General features: G+C 34.5%; 1 protein-coding gene across 2 annotated transcripts in view; it reads left to right on the top strand.

The window, feature by feature from the left end:
* The window catches only part of LOC105224275 (uncharacterized), a 42,614-nt gene that overhangs the window by 19,410 nt on the left and 4,876 nt on the right, over positions 1-18,328 (top strand). The gene's annotated exons all lie outside the window — the stretch shown is intronic.

The following is an 18,328-nucleotide window of genomic DNA, read 5'->3' as shown; positions in this document are numbered from 1 at the left end:
ATGCTAATTCACATGCTGCTGCTGTTGCCGTCCCGCCGACATCGCCGTCGCCGCCAATACGCCGTACAAGCCCAATTTAATTTGCCAACTTTTGACTTCATTGAATGATTTGGCTGCTTAGGTGAGCGAGCACGCTAGCCAATATTTTGTTTAGCTGCCACGCTACACTTAAACATACGCTTCATACAAATAAACATTCATACCTACACATTTAAATATACTTTTACATACATACATATAGATACATATATACATATGTATATATAAAGTTTAAAGTATGTTTACGCATACACAGCAAACGTTGTGCCGCTTGCTTGTCTCTGGCCAGTAGCTGTCTGGTTGGTTGGTTATTTAGTTGTTTGACAGGCTCATTGTCTATATGACTGACTCGCAAACTGGCTAGTGTGCTGGGGGCCGCCATGGCGGTTGATGAATCATGCCACACAATTTGGCCATGGCAGATTTATATCTGTTTGTATGTATGCAACTTAATAAAATAAATATGAATTTTCGATGCAAACATTGCGTTTTAACTATGAAACCGGTGTGTTTGAGCACTTCAAAATACGAACACACAGACATATAAGCGGTGTTTCATGTGGAGCTTTGCAAATTTAGTATTATCTTATAATTTAGACTAGATATACTTGTATGTCCTAATAAGTTAAGTATTATTTTGTAGGTTCCAAAGTAAATCATAAATTTATGAGGATATAAAGTTTTGGGTGAAGTTTTTGGTTGGTTCCTTCGCTTATATTTCAACGAAATGCAAACGTGCTTCCTTTTTTTATGAAAAAATTTACTAAAAAAGGAAAAAGGCAAGAAAAACAGACACAGAAACAAAAACAGCAACTAAACAATTTGTGTACCATAATGTCTAAAAATACTTGTATTCCAGTCGTAGGCATAGAGCTGCAGCTTTCAACTTTAGGATACAGTGATGCCGAAGCTATAATAAGCTTCGCGTGAGCATTTCTTATATCATAAAAATGTATAAAAGGGTTTTTGTCTTATTTTCGGAGATTGCAGCTTTATCTTGGACAATAATCTATGCCAAATTCCGTAAAGACATTCAATAAAAAAGTTTTCAACACAAGGACTTGATCCATACTCGTATGCTACCGTAGTCCGAAATCTGCGGTTTTTTTTTAAATATAGTAGTAAAAAAATTTTAATTAATTGAAAAAGACACCCCGAAATTTTGTAATACGTTGTAAAAATTAATCAATTTTTTGTTACTAAAAATATAACATAACAGTTCTGTCAGCTCACCACCGAACTTCTTCTTTTCGACTACTTTTACTATCAAAAGCAGATCTTCTAATTTACACGTCAGAAATTATTATGAAAACATCAATCTCGAAATTTTGGGCGGTTATTATTATTAAAAATGTAATAAATAAATAAAAAGTTTAGAAAATTCAGGATTGTGTCGATAAATCCCGAACTTGCAAAATTGACACCTTTAATTGCAACATCATTATTAACAAATTTTCAATGCAAATATTTATTAATTTAATGTTGACATACATACATATATGTACACGTAAGTCTGTTCATACAAACCAATACTACAATATATACAAATGAGTAAGTCGAGTAGCATGATTAAAACTGCTCCTTCCACATTTTTTTTGTTTTTTCTTAATTTTGCAACACCCACAACCAATTAATATTTACTTGTCAACCACAGGAATTTCACGCCGATATCTGAGAAAGTGGGGAATACTCGTATATAAACAAATAGTTGAAGGCACTCACGCTAACCTCGATTATGCATTACTCACATAAATACCAAATATGTACATATGTATGTAGCAAATGCGTAGTAGATGCTGCCAATGAGTCAACTTTGAAAAATTATATGTCGACTGTGCATAGTCGGTCCTGCAGTTCCTACTAACTCACATCGAACCTTTTATGTACCTCCGCTAGCTGCAGTCCAGTCGTCGACCTCTGCAGTTTGTGGTATTTCTTGTATTTCTGAATGATGACTCACCTCATTTCGCCACATAATATACGAATAATAATTATATTTTGCATTTATTGCATCACTACTCGAACGCCTTTATACCAGAAGTCGATATTCTGTGATCTCAGAAAAACAACCGAATGCAAACTTCTTGCCATGATCGATCATACGATGTTTTTATGACCGCACATTTCGTGAGAAGAGACATGCCTCTTAACTATATATATTTCGCAATTCAGTTAATTGCAAGTACCTCTAAATATTATTAAATATTAATAAGTAATGACTTAGGCTTATTCATATGGTTAATTGTAACTCCGAAAAGTCACGTCTGCAGATTAACACCCTTTTTTGCAATTTCCTAGAATGCTTTAAAATATCTATGATGAGATAAATTTCGGGAAGTGTGTTTTTATTCGCTCGAATCACTTTATTATTAAAAAATGATGCACTGGTAGTAGGAAACTTCTTCAGTTACTTAGACTTTCTTAAAGCATTGTCCTATCCGTAAAGAAGCTCACTGCCCCTCTCCTTCAATCGAGAAGGAGCCGCCAGAATTCGGTTTCGCGACTCCATGATCCAAGTTTTCCGGTATGAAATCAAAGTGTGTGAGGTTATCCCAGTCTTCAGATACGTCTTCTTTTAAGAACCCAGATTTGACGATGTCTACGGACGCTATGTGCAAGATGGCATTAAGTGCCATAGTTGGAGTGGACCCTAGTGCACCACACATGGTATTGAAAGCCGGCTGTTACTCAGCTCAGCTATTTTAGGATGCCTTTAGGGCTGTGCTATATTTAAAAAATACCATAAGGTCAAAATTAGTAAAACTTTTAAAATACGTTATCGAACGTTGATATTTTAAATAATTTTACTTTAATTATTCATTACTCTGACACCATGTAAAGTTAAACGCTGAAAGTTTTGATATTAGAGATGAGTTTTCAACTAGATATATTCCTTAGATATGGAAGATAGAAAAATATAATAAGTGAGGTCGAAACGTCGAAAAAGAAAGTAATATGTTCTGAAATTAAAAATATGAATAACGGAGCTTACATAGTTTTTGAAACCTGGTAAATTCATTCTTTCATTTGCGTTATTTGGAAGAGGGATTTTCAGGACAAGAACTACAGATTGACTTGAGGATGGGTAAGGCTGTTCAATTAGTCTAAATAAACCGCAAAAAGTGATTTTAAAAACTTCAATTTAAATTAATACAAATATGATTTTAACAACGGATTATAAAAATATATTTAACTTTATTTAATTCATTTCGAATTTAAGTTTTTCATAATAAAAAAATAGTTAACTCTATAAAATAATAATTAAAATACACTCATAAAAAACAACCTTTGCTAAGAATCCAATAAAATGTAGATACAAGAATCCTCTCACAAAATTTGTGTATAAATCAAAATGAGAACATAAACCGAAAAATTGCAATCACACACTTCCGTCCCTAAAGTTTGACAAACCAGTTTAGTCACACATAAAATACATGCACACATGAGATTTTATCTGTCGCCAAAAGAGGCCAACAAAAACTGACGCCATTCACATTGTGAATGAATTTTGCAGCATCCTCCTTGGCTGTTGAATGAACTCATGAGCATCAACTGCCGAAAGGCTTGAAGCGAATACTTTCAATTTTTCCGGCTGCAATTAACAAATTTGTGAAAGAGTCCACCGAAAAAATTACTGATCTTTTCCGCTTGTATTCTTTTTTCATATTTTTATTTAGTCTGCTTTTTGGTCTTTTTAGGTTTTATGTCTTTTTCTGCTTGAGCGCTTGAGCAATACATTTTCACACTATTACCGCATTTATGACGCCAAAGATGACAACTTTTATGCAATAGCACTTTTCTAATCAACCGTAAAAAAATAAAATTGTTGAAAAAGACTGTAAAAATATTAGGAGTTGTTCAAAAAATTCGAATACTATTTTATATGCAGTGATTGGTTAAAGTTTGACTTCAAGCAGAATCTTTCGGGTTGAATTGGAAGTCCCAAAAATTGTTCTTTTCTCAATTTTCGTTTATAGTAAATCCAAATAATGACAATGTGGCCAATATTTTCGATGTTCAAACTTTGTTCGATCTACTAATACATTTAGCGTATAGATTTATTGAGTACAAAGATATGCATAACCTAATATCTTTTCTCATAAAACCTATAATATTTTTAAATTATCTTTGTTTCCCAAATTAATAAATTTATTTGATCAAATTATTGTAGGTACCGTTATTCATTCCTACTGCAAATGAAGACGGGCATATAAAAGGGCTTTCCACATCTCAAAGTAGATGAGAAAAATAAGCTCTTAGCACCCATTGGCCTCAGTTTTAGAACTTCAAATCACTTTTTATACCAAAATCGAGAATATTCATTAATATTGTATTCGAGGCCCTGTGGAATCACCGTTAACTAAAACCCCAAAACAATAATAATAATTTTTTATTTCTTTTCAATCCCAACTACCGAATTAAAAAATAAGCATTTTAATCCCAAGCATACATATGATTAAAAAACAGTGAAAATTGCTTTAGAATTAAAATTTTCTCGTTAGCGTACTTCATTCCGAACATCTTGGAAATCTAATTTTTAATCCCAACTTAAATATTAAAAATCTAATTTGTAGTGCAGCATTTTTAATTAAAAAATTGGCAACCCTGCCCTAAAGTAATTTGGAGATTGTTCTAAATTAATTGAAATTTTATTTTTTGAGCGCATTTGTTGCTGAGCAACCCACTGTTTCACACAAGTAAGCAAACAAAAAATCGACTGCCAAAAACAATTCTACAAAAATTGTTGCAATTACTTATATCACTAGAGCAAGAATTGGTCAGCAGTCAACAAAAACACCAACAATAGTAAGTCAGTCAGTCAATCAGCAAAGTCGAGCGAAACTTGCTGTCGAAAAGCGTTCAAATCGCCCGCCAAGCACCTTCCCTGTGCCGCATTGTGCAGTTAGCTCAATCGACTGAGACCGCGTTGGTCCAGCCTAGGCACCCCATACTGCACCTCACCGCACTTCATTGGCTTAAGCTGTCGCGGGTCCGCTCGCTCGGTGACAACGAAAAATAAGATAAATTGACTGGCAAGAAAAAAAATGTCTGGCACAACAAAGCGAGCAAAAGACAGCATACGCGAAAAACAACAATAACGACAAAAGCGAATGCGAACAAGAAACATTTAAATACCAACAACACAATAGCGAGCACCGAAAAGGCCAGAGATACAACAAGCAAAAGCATGCACAACAACAAAAGCAAATTAGCGTGCAAAAACGGCAAACAACGACCGGAAATGTGTAATAAAATTTAAATGTTGCTTCATGATTTCCCCCATTTTCGACTTTTGTTGGTTTTTTTGCGTTTGCTTTTTTGAGCTGTCCATTTTTTGCTGAATTAAAATATTGTAGTTGTTGTCGCTTTTGGAGTGTGCTCTTTCTCTTTCGTGCAATCCTTTTTGTTGCTATTATTTTTTAATTTATTTCTTTGTTTTTATTATACATATTTTTTCTGTGTATCGCGGCTTTTTCCCTTATTTTGGTTCCACAAAATTGACAACGAAGCCAAATGACGCGCGGCTTTTGCCGTGCAGCAAGCTAGTAAGTCTACATTGAATTGCGTTTAAAACGCATGCGCAACCACTTCCAACGTCACGCGATTGAAGAACTCTGCAATGTTGCAATGTTTTTATCTGAGATGATACTGCATAAATATATTCTTCTTCTTAATTGGCGTAGACACCGCTTACGCGATTATAGCCGAGTTAACAACAGCACGCCAGTCGTTTCTTCTTTTCGCTACATGACGCCAATTGGATATTCCAAGCGTAGCCAGGTCCTTCTGCACCTGGTCCTTCCAACGGAGTGGAGGTCTTCCTCTACTTCTCCCGACGGGTACAGCGTCGAGTACTTTCAGAGCTGTAGTGTTTTCGTCCATTCGGGCAACATGACTATGTAAATGTCGTCGTATATCTCGTGCAGCTCATCGCTCCATCGATTGCGATATTCGCCGTGTCCAACGCGCAAAGGACCATAAATCTTTCGCAGAACTTTTCTCTCGAAAACTCGCAACGTCGACTCATCAGTTGTTGTCATCGTCCATGCCTCTGCACCATATAACAGGACGGGTATTATGAGTGACGTATAGAGTTTGGTTTTTGTTCGTCGAGAGAGGACTTTGCTTCTCAATTGCCTACTCAGTCCGAAGTAGCACCTGTTGGCAAGAGTTATCCTGTGTTGGATTTCCAGGCTGACGTTGTTGGTGGTTGGTGGTGTTAATACTGGTTCCTAAATATACGAAACTATCTCCAACTTCAAAGTTATGACTGTCAAAAGTGACGTGAGTGCCAAGTCGCGAGTGCGACGAATGTCTGTTTGATGACAGGAGATATTTCGTCTTGCCCTCGTTCATTGCCAGACCCATCTGCTTTACTTCCTCGTCCAGTCTGGAGAAAGCATAATAAACGGCGCGGGTGTTGAGGCCGATGATATCAATATCATCATAAATATATATATAACTATTTATTCCTTATATACATACATATGTATATAAAGTATCCCGTACTCATACAGAGAGGAGTGCAATTCTTAAACTCAGCATTATAGAAAACTGAAACTCAGATTACCAATGGTTTTTCATATAAATTTCCTTATTAGATTGGAATATTTTTTACCATTGATTGATATGGTTGGGTAAGATCACGTAGATTTCCCTAATTAAAGTCTGCCGTGCCACATCTTTATTCCAGTTTTTAGATTAAACCGCTAGCAAAAGTTCAAATTAGCAAAACATTAGACGAAAAGGGAAACAAGAAGTCAACTAACATTTTTTCTTGGACAAATATCCAGAACAAATTTATATCCTTGAAAACCATTTGCGTTATTATTACGGTCCCCAGAAATTGCTTTTCTACTTTTCTTCTTTACTGATGAAAATTAAATAAATTATAATTATAAAATTTTGATATCAAAACATCGAAAAAATATTGCCAAAAATACTATTTTCTAAGAAAAATTTTTAGAAATTAATATAAATAATTTGGAAAACGTAAAATTTTAAAAAATAAGAAAGAAACAAATTTTTAACCGAGTATTTCATTTCACAAATAATTCAAAAATATTTTACTGAAACATAAACATTTAGAAATTAATATATGTAAATAATTTAGAAAAAATAAAATTTGAAAAATGAAGAAAGAAAAAAAATTTGAATTATTATTTCACATAAAATACAGAGTTAACTATTTCAAAAAGTTCTCATGGAAAAAATTAATGAAAATGCATATTTGCGGCTGAAAAAATAGCTCAACTTAACTTACTTAAAATCACTTGTATTAGCCATTTGCCCAACTTGCCGTTACTTGGATTCAATTTTACCAAAATACATATGTACATAGGGGCAAAACACAAAAACAAAAATAATTCAAAATATTAACTACAACGCCAGTACAGCAAGTTGATATCTTCCCTCACATACATATGTATACACGTACATATATAACTGCATTTAAGATTTCTCAGTCGAAATTTTCGGCGAGACTTGCATTTTCTACACATACAAATCAGCAACAAAAATAAACCACACGCTCGTTCGTTCATTTATTTGCGTCCATTCATAGGATTTCTCTGAACGCAGCGGAGCAGCTTGACGTAATTGTTGCTTGTTGCCGTGTTGTTTATGAGTCCTGTCCAACGATTGACCGCCTCTCTCTCCAACGTCTGCACACTAGCACACACATCTATATAGTATGTGTAACTTTGCAAGTTTCCACCTTCCTGCCCACACATTCCTCCGCGACATCCTCTTCCACTTCCACTTTTGCTATCTTAAGTTATTGTTGTTTTTATTGTTACTCATACTCCTGGTGGTTCCGTCCTTTCTTCCATTATCTTCATTAAATTTATTTGTCAGTACGTCAGTATCGCGAGTTCATCTCAGTGTTGCTGCTATTGTTGTTGTTATTTGAGGTTCTTCATCTGCCAAAACCCAGCTCCAACTCTTCTGCACTTTAACTCGCATGCGTCGCGCGCAGCTTCCTTCGCTCGCCAGGTTTGTTGTTTATTTATTGTTTTATCATCCGTTACCGCTGCGTTGTTGCATGTTATAATTTTTTGCTGCTCTTTTTGCGGCAACGGCAACTTACGGCAGCGCGCTGCTCGCTGCTCGCAAAATCCAGTAGCCGTTTGGCAAGTTTCTTATTATTATTGTTATTACTCGTATTTTTTTCCGTGGCCGCTGTTGTTGTGTTTGTTGTTACTTTTGTTTCTTGTTTGAGTACAACATCCCATCATTTGTTCAGCAGCAGCTGCCGCTGTTTGCCGCTTATTGCTATCATCATCATGGTCATTGCACCGCCTCTCTACGCTCCACCCCTCGCTCCTCTTGCTCTCTGATCTTCCGTCTTTCTGGTTAGTGGCGCACTACGCCTTTCATCTTTCTTCCTTTCCATTTTTTACGTCTTGTTTTGTATTCACGCTGCGATTCGCCGATCCATATGTTCGTAGCTTGTGAATGAAGATTCAAGATTTCTGCACAACTCGGTCTCTGTCGCGACAGCCAAGCTTGTTTCCTTTTTTACGGCCCAATATACACTCGAATCGCCAAGCGGCCATGTCGTTGGCTCTGCACGCCGCCACCAGCCACTGGTGGAGTATCATAGTTTGGGGTTAATCCATTTGCTTTACCACTTGCACTGTTTATCAGCGCTGTCCGTCCCTTTTCGTGATTAAATGTGTGTATGTTAGTGTTCGATTTGGTCTTCTTACGCGGTCTTTTCCACTCGTATGCGGCACCGTTTTTATCGATTATATCCGCCGTCTTGTCCCCAAACTTGTTGCTTTTCTCTTCGTACTTGTTCGCTTTAGCCAGAAAGTGATCCTCTTGCCAGCTCCGCCGTCCCGAACTTCACTCTAAATTCGACCAATGAGTATCTAGTCAATTTGCGTTGGCGGCGTTGTTCGAACTGTGTCTACCCGCGCTTTGTTGTCTTCCACTCTTTTAGTCTGTCACTGTCGAAGTTTACACAGTGCAATTGTTGCTTCTTTCCGTTTGCTCAAAAGCCATTTTTTTCAAATATTTTCTTTTTTATCTTTTTCAGTAATTCCGTAGAAGCCCTCAATTAAATAGATTTTTTACTCGACTTTTATTTTGTTCTTTTCTCAGAATCGTTAGAAATTAGATTGGCTACACATTTTGTATTCTTGGATTTAATATTTGACTTTATCACGCGATAATTTTGAACCGACCAGCACTTCATTGTATCTGCAACAAAGAAACAAACACGAAGAATCAAAATAATATTTCAAAGACAACAAAGCTTGCGACGGGATTCTCTTAGTTTATCGACAAAGGAATCTTAATCATCATAGTTCAAGAAACGCTCTTTCAGAATATATGTATTAAGCAGGCAGCAACAAACTTTCCACCACAAAAACCAGCTTCTCTGAAATAGTTATTTTTTAAGAATTGAGTTTTCGCGGAGGAAAGATGTAATCAATTTTGAAGAAATAAGATATATCTTAGTTATGAGATATTAACTCTATAAACCCAAAGTGAATTTACTGTTGAATAAACTTCAGATTACTGTATACCAAATGCTTATAAGTGCAATTTACGTTAGAACTTCAAGACTCTCGTTTATATAGAGGTTTGTTTCAAAGCATAATCAAGAGTACATTTCTTGGAAGTCCAGAAGGGTGTAGGGGGTGTAAAAACATGTTTCCGAGGTTTTCATAGAATGAAAGCGGAAACACCAAGGATTTAAACACGTTCTTCTACTAAGCAATAAGATGAAAAAAGTATTTCTATGAAAATTGTACTGAGAATTGGAACATCCAATTTGTTCGGTTCCCATTAAATGATTTCCATTGAAAACTCCCTCTTACTTACTGTCTCGATTCCATGTCAAATAGCCTTGACAGACAGCAGCGTTAATCTGGATTAACTGCGCACTTAATCAGATCTAAATTTATAGGTGACAGGGAGCAGCTATGCGAGTTTGAAACTCTCTTAAACAGTGATTGTCATTTTTATAATATTTTCAATGAAAATGTATAGAGGATATCCTTTTTTATTACAAAAACATACCAACGCCTTATTTTTAAAACTGTATCGATCATAACATAACATTTCTTGTTTTATTATTGTAAATTTGAAAAACAGCTGTAAGTGTTGCTTGTTTTTCATTCACAATATGCACTTGCGAATAGTTCTACTTTCCAATTCAGTTACAGAACTTGAGGTACATTACATGCCTTACTTCGACCGAAATTATATTGAAGATCCTCTAGGCCATTCCATTGGCTGCAAAGCTCAGGTTCATTACGTATGCATTCATATAATTCCAAGTTACTTATCGTTGGAATTCACGCTGAAATACCGAGTACTGAGCGCAACACAGATAAAGGAACTGGATATGTATATATACATATATATATAAATGCCAACCACCGATACATTTTCTCCATCCACCAAATCGACCAAACAAACTGTCACTATGTTGCACGTCGAACGTAAGAATCGCTTTGGACTGACCACAAACAAGCATGTCCGGTATGCATGCAAAAATGCAACAAGGCCCTTCCTTCGAATATTTGGAATTGATGCAGCCATACTACAGCCTCCGGTGAAGGTCTCACATAGCAGCCTGCACTGTACATACAAAGCGGCAAATTTTAGGACCACTACTTACAGCAAGACAGCATGAACGTTGTCTACTACATACATTTACCTAACTGCTACCTGCAACCCAACTTCCTGCCTTTATGTTCTGCCATGGCATCCATTGAGTTGCGCTGCCGGCCACTTTGCTGCGCCAGCGATTCCATTGATAATGTTGATATTTATTTATGCCTTTGCAGCCCTTTTTTGTATGCTTTGCCTTTGTGTTGCTGTTTATTGACCAAAAGTCAAATTCCTTGCTTGCAGCCCTTAGTGGAGCATTCGCTGTGGCATGCCAGTGATGCAATGTGTGGCGTCCGCAAGAAAACCACACATCTGGGTGAGGGGTGGCCGATAGGCGGTGCACGGGGCAGGCACCAAGGTTGTGCTGCAAGGCATGGCAACAGATCGACTCTACCGATATGCAGACATATAAAGCAATGAAATAAAATGCGATGTGCGGTGTATTTCCGTTTGAGCATGCGTGCACGCATGGAAAAAATTGTGAAATATTTATGCGCAGCATCAGTGGACGGGTGTCGCTGAAAATATGTTGTGCTACATTTTGTGATTTTCGTGCTATGTGAAGAATTTTAAGAAAAGTCCATACAATACGGCATAAGAGAGACACTACTATAGGCCCCAGTTAAAGTAAACACACGAGTGAAAATAATCCTATTTCGGTACAACATAGCTAAATTCAACAGTTTTTAGTTTAATTTTCATACTCACTGAAAATCTAAAATCAAACTATCTTACCCAATTAGTTCAATGATTTCTTTGATTCTGTGAGATGTTGGAAAAAAATCTTAAAAACAATTTCAAAACTAATTTTGCAACAAGCAAGTAAATAACATTATTCTCTTTTCACTTGCCGATATGGGAAGCCAACTTTCCTTTACCGGATGATTCATATGTGCCAGGAAATTTGAAAAAGGGAATAGTTCAGATACAGTTGCCATAAAAATAAACTCTGACTTTCTTTCTAATTCCAACACTATTTATTGGGTATCAAAATTTTATAAGTATAAGTGCATAATTCATATGAGATATGATATTCGAGTATGCATATGGCCCTAGGCAAATCTTACTCAATATATTCAATTCCAAAATTGTATTTATTAATAGTTTGGGCTGTTGAAACTTGATCTAGAAAAATTTATTTTAGTCATCTTGTTTCCAAATATTCAATAGACAAAAGCATCCATTGTTTCATTTGAATTTACATCCAAAGACAAATATTTAGTCTAGAAAACTATACTTATATATAATACTGACTTACATTTTAATCTTTCTTTATGTTAGTCGGAACTAGCATCGAACCGAGTATTAAGGGACAACCAAAGTATTGAGACTGCTTTAAAATTACATATTAATAGATTTTTTTCGGGTGGGGAGTTTCCCCCTTCCGCATCATCAGTGCTGCCGTCACAGCAACGGTATGTGCCACTTGCAGGTCACTAGAAACCACTCCACTCTAAAGAACCGTCGCCCAACCTAGAACCACATTTACATTACTTCAGGGTGGCATTCCATATTTCGCATTGACATGTGAGCACCTGCGTCCAGGTCCCGCTTTTTGCTGCGTAGCAGAATTGTTGCGCGCTTTTTCTGTGTCTTCTACTGTAATTACTGCTGTAATGTCGTCCGCGTAGCCAATTAAGTACGATTAGTCTGGCATTTCGAGTCTTGGTACAGCATCGGAGCTGATGTTCGACAGATCTGGGACTAGAACGGATCATTGTGCTGTTCCTGACGTGACCGCTATCTGTTGTGATCCCTCTCTAGTTGGTTACAGCAGTTTTCTGTTACTAAGGTAGCTTCGCACCACAGCTCTGAGGTAGTTGAAGATTTTAAAGCGCTGTTGAAGGCGTTCCGGATGTTTAAAGTCGCCAGCAACACTATTTTTTTATATTTATGCAATCTACGCTGTGCGGCTTCTGCACTTCCACTGACGCATTTTATAGAGTTGATCTGCCGCGTCTAAAGCCATGTTGTCTAGGGGAGAGTCCTTCAGCTTCATTGATAACTGCTTCGCGTCTGGATTTATTAAGTGGCCTCTAAAAGAGCTTTCCCGCTGCGACAAGCATACATACATAGTGGACGATATGCTGATGGCAAATTGGGAGCTTCATCAATTTAGTAGAATGTATTTTAGAATAAAGTTATTATTATTTCTTTTCAATTCTCCAATTTTTTTTAAATAAGCAGATTTTTCTTTAAATTATTTTTAGTTATTATATTTTAAATTAATTAATTAATTAATTTGCTCTAATGCACCATCAATGCTTAGTGTAAATCCGTTAAAATAGCAAAAAAGTTGACGCTAGCTCTAACAATTTATCGCTACTAAATCGCTAAACAAATCTTTTAACGAAGACGCAAACCTCATTTGAATTATGTTATTGATTTGTGAGTTTTTTTTACGATAATCATTAAAATGCATTTATATGGTAGATACGAGTGTATTTTTAAAATATAAAAATTATTTAAAATAGTTAGAAACCAATATAATGCAGTAAGTAGTAATCATTATAACGCAGTGAGTAATCATTACCATACCATAAGAACTCGATTACTTCAGCTTCTAACAAATCTTACCAGCAAACCACTCATAGAATGCATCTTTATTTCTACTTTAAATTATTTTTTATTCGAAAATGGTTTATTTCTATTTGACCTGCTCATCAACATTTTGGATTTCAACATTCCACATTTGCAAAACTTTATTATTATAATAAATCTTTGTACTGAAAATACATATTTCCTTATGTGATGCATATTGGCCAGCATAGGGGTATTTTGCTTCAAAGTGTTTTGGAATTTCAAAAATTGTCACGTACGTACATGCGAATGAAATGTTACGATCGCTGAGTGTTGACATTATAAACGAGTACATATAGAAATATTGTATACTTATACATACACACATATGAAGCGCGTACATATTTATGCTCGATTTATACATATATACCACATATACATATATAGTTCGTTTAAAAAATCATTGTAAGTCATAACAGTTTTGTTTAGGGTTATAACTCTCAATATTTTAGTTTCTGATTCTATACACAGCCACACAAATTATAGAGAATTTTCGCTTATTAAGTTAAATAGCTAGCAATTCTAAGAATATTTCTTAGTTGAAAGCTATAAGAAAGCATTAAACTGGAACTCAATTAGGGAGTGGCCAGATATTTTAATTGTTCGAGAATACATATTAATTTTTACTGGAAAACATTTAGGAATTCAACTTAGAACAACCTGAGAGCGCCACATTAGAATCAAATTGGCGGCTTACTTTTTCTAGATTACTAGTTCTTGGCCCCTCTTGTTCGAGAACGCTATTTCGTATCTTTCCTTACACAAAATTTATACAACAGAGGTTGGAAAAGGCGACGAGTGACCTAAGTGTTTCCTAGTCGTTGTCTTTCTTCTAAACCCCTTACCATGAAAAATAAATATCAGCAATAAAAACTTTCGACTGCCTGATGTTCAAAGATTCTTCAACATTGACTCGCTGATCTCAACTTGTAAGGAAACACACACAAAAATAAATTTGGTTTAATTTAAACTAAAAAAAATTACTCATTTTGACATTCCTAGAGTAAATCGTTAAGATTAGCGATTGCGTACAGAATTTGGAATGGTTATACTAAATCACTAAGGTGTTCGTGAAGTAGATTCCTAAATTGACGGACGATGAAGATTATTTCGGATCACTACTTACCAGATAAGAATGGGAACTCATATTCGTTTCCAACTTAGAATATATTTCAGTGCCTTTTAATCTTTCGAAAGCTAAAATATAAATACGAGTACAAGTATTAGCCGAAGCTGAAGCTTTCTGGAAATACCACCAAATACCTAGTTATCTATAATTCCGAATTTCTCGTTGAGGTATGGTTAAAGATTTGTTACATACATGCATATAATTGGTTCTCATAAATTTCTAAATCGATTTATGAAGTTAACATAAGACTAGAAAACTAGTAAACCTAAAGCGGTAGAGAACATGACATACATATACAATATGTGTATCGTATGTACCTATATATCGTCATCTAAAATGCAAAATAACGTAACATCACTTTTCAAAAGTTTTTTTTCTATAGCTCTTGTTATTTACGAGATAAATAAAAAAATGCGAATTTAGAGGTTTAGAGTGCCGTATGTATTTCCAAGGAAATTTCATGATGGGATTGAAAAAAAATGAATAGAAAAAAAAAACATACAAACTTATCGATCATCAAAAACTTATATTTTTTATGAGTTAAAAATCTGTTGATATACATATATTAAATAATTGCATGGCTAAGTATTCGCAGAATGTGATATTTCAGCAATTTTAGCGCCTCATTATCTTCTTTCGCTTATGCGTGTCTTCATAAGTCTATTGAGAGCAATAAAATAATACCAAGAAGTGGTAATTGCAATTTTTTTGTTTTATCTTTCTTACGCGTGCAAACCGTACTATTTCGATCATAAGCATTTTGGTTGTTGTTGTTGGTATGACTTTTTGACTGGCGTTTAAGCAAAGTATTCATACTTCTGTCTACTAGAAGCCATGATTGCCGGCATAAATATACATATGTATGTATGTAAATAAGCATATAGATACAAGTATGTCGGCACTTATGCATAGGTACAAGGTATATATGTAGGTACATACATACATATGTAATATACAAGTATGTTTGTATACTGTATGCGTGTATATTTGCCTTTTTATATTCAATCATAATTTTTACACGCATCGCGGCTGCAAAAAAGCAAAAAAAAAAATTAAAAATAAATTAAATTTAAATAAAGCGAAAGCAAAACAACGGCAAACACACGCACAATACAAATACTACATAGTGGCAGCGATTGCGAAAGGTGGGGCACGAAGCGAAAAAGTGGAAACGCCAAGTGCAAAAAATAAAAAAGCAAAAACAAAATACATAAATGAAAAAAAAATCAAATAAAAAGGCAAAACAAAGTCAACATGTTCGTTGTAATTTTGATTGCCACCGCTGTGGCGTTGTGGCGCGGCACAGCGCAGGAGGCGCGCGTATTGTGGTAGCAAACTGGTTTCCTTTCAACTTGCTTACCACTGGCTTTTTACTTGCTTTTTGTTTTTGTTTGCAATTATACCATTTCTTTTGACTTTTTACTTATTCTTATATGTGTGTATTTATTTTTAGTCTTTCGTCTGTGTTTATTTCTATTATATTTTATGGGCGATTTTATTTCAGTTTTCTGATCGCTCTTCTGATGTGCTTTCCTTGTTCTTGGCCTGTTGTTTATTGTGTTGATCATTGTTTATTATTAATGTGTCCATTGTTGCTTTCTAACTAAAATGCTATATACTGCCATATTTATTTATATAAATGTATATAAATATAGTTCTAGGGTCTATATATACATGTGTATGTACATGTATGTATATGCGTAATGTGCTCAGTTTACTTGCTTTTCTTTTGTTTTGGCATTTTCAATTGTTTTTATAATTTTGTTTTTATTAAAATTAAATTTTGGACAAAACAATAATATAAAAGCAAACAGCATAAAATAATAAAATATTAAACCGCGTTAAAGTGAAAATATATTAAAATATAAAAAATACCAATAAGTAAATGAATTAATAAAAACATATATAAAATGCAAATTAAGTAAAAAACTATGTACAATATAATGAGTAGAAATAATTTGCAATAAACAATTTTTGATTTTATTTGCATTCATTACATTTGCATAAAATATTTTTTTTTTTAATTTAAATTTTTGTATTTAAAATATTTTTTTTATTTAAAATATTTATACATAATATTTTTTATTTTAGAAAATTTATTTTTAAATTTTTTAAATGTGAAAACGAATTCAGTGTAATAATTATCATAGACAAAATTTCTTTTATTTATTTTTGTTTATTTTCAGTATTTTTAATTATAAATAAGACATTTTTAATTAAAACTTCAAATAATTAGTTAGAAAAAATAAAAATTTAATATTAACTAATAAATGAAAATAAAGCGAAACAAAAAGGGAATGCTGTAAAAAAATTTAAATTTGTATTTACAAAAATACTTAATTAGAAGATAATCAAAAATAAATATACATATGTATATAAAAGTTCGTGTGTTCAAAACTGTTCGACAATTTACCGGTATTACCTTAACCTAAAACAAGAAAAAAAGTTAACTTCGGCTGCACCGAAGCTAATATATCCTTCACAGGTGCATTTCTTTTAGTAACTATGTGTTCAGTTTGTATGGAAGCTATATGCTATAGTAATCCGATCCGAACAATTTTTCGGAGATTGCATTGCTGCCTTAGAAAATAATCTATATCAAAATCGTGAAGATATGTACATCGTCAAATGTGAAAGTTTTCCGTACAAAAACTTGATTCCGATCGTTCAGTTTACTGGCAGCTGTGTTATAGTGGTGCGATATCCGACAAATGAACAGCTTCTTGAAGAGAAAATGACGTTTCCAAAGTTTCAAAACGAAAGCTTAAAAACTGAGGTCAGACAGACGGACATGGCTAAATCGACTCAGCTCAACATACTGATCATTTATGTACATATATGGGTGTTACAAACTTCGTGACAAACTTAATATACTCTGTTCGGGGTATAATTAGCTAAAGAAACCGTTTTACCTTTACCTTTCAAAATCCCGTTTTACAATTTTTTATTTAAAAAATTGGGCTAAAATTGAAAAAGTTGAAGGTTTGGTTAGTTTTAAATCAGATTCTGTTTTTTTTTTTTTAATTTTTTTTTTCAACCGAAGAAACGGCTTGAAAATTCGGCTTTATGCCAAAGAAACTTTTTCCCAAACATTAAAGTATAAATGTAATATATCAATTATCTGTATACACAGCCTAATAAATCGCATACATAAAACAAAAGACTTAAGCAACGAACTTTTGTATTTTTTTATCGGTATTAATCAGCAAGAGCACGAGCTTATGTTCAAGAATTACAAATTCTTCACTTTATTTTTGTAATATTTTAAATTTGTAATATTACAATGAATTTTTTTAAATATGACTTTGAATTAATTAAAACAACAACAAAGAACTGTAACAGGCAACGCGCCATGGCGCAAATATTTTCCACTTAATTAAACCAAGGCAGTTTTCGCCAAATGCCAGTTAAATGTTGAGCTTTTACACGCTACGAGATTTTGTGTACTCTACTCATGTGACGACGCCCTTTCACATAGCGGATCATGAATCATAACGCCCACGTTTCGGCCTGACAGTGACTGCTTGTTGTTTGTTTTTATTATTGTCACTTGATATTATTTATTTATTTTTTTTGCATTGCTTTGTTTTCTTCGCAATTTTCAACTTGCCTCCACATATATTTTTATATTGCTGCTATCAAATATGCGCAAACATGTCGGAATGGCAACCAAAAACAATAACAACAGTAAAGTCAACAGCCATCAACAATCAACGTCCAACGCCAAAGCCAAAGCCAAAGCCAAAATCGAAGCCATTGACGTTGCCCGCGCCGCCGCTCTCGACGTCGCAGTTGACGTGTTGCGAGGCGCTGTGATGAATTCTCAATGACTAGCTTCAGATTTATGTGCACACTTTGTTAATTTTTGTTTATTTTTGTCTGTGCCATAATATAATTAGATTTGTATGTGCCTTTCAACAGTTAAAATGAGATTTAGAAAATTTAGCTTTG

This window comes from Bactrocera dorsalis, chromosome 5 (assembly GCF_023373825.1).
Source record: "Bactrocera dorsalis isolate Fly_Bdor chromosome 5, ASM2337382v1, whole genome shotgun sequence".
Classification (NCBI taxonomy): Eukaryota; Metazoa; Arthropoda; class Insecta; order Diptera; family Tephritidae; genus Bactrocera; species Bactrocera dorsalis.
Note: the sequence above shows the minus strand (reverse complement) of the source record. Positions and strands in the feature narration are given on the sequence as shown.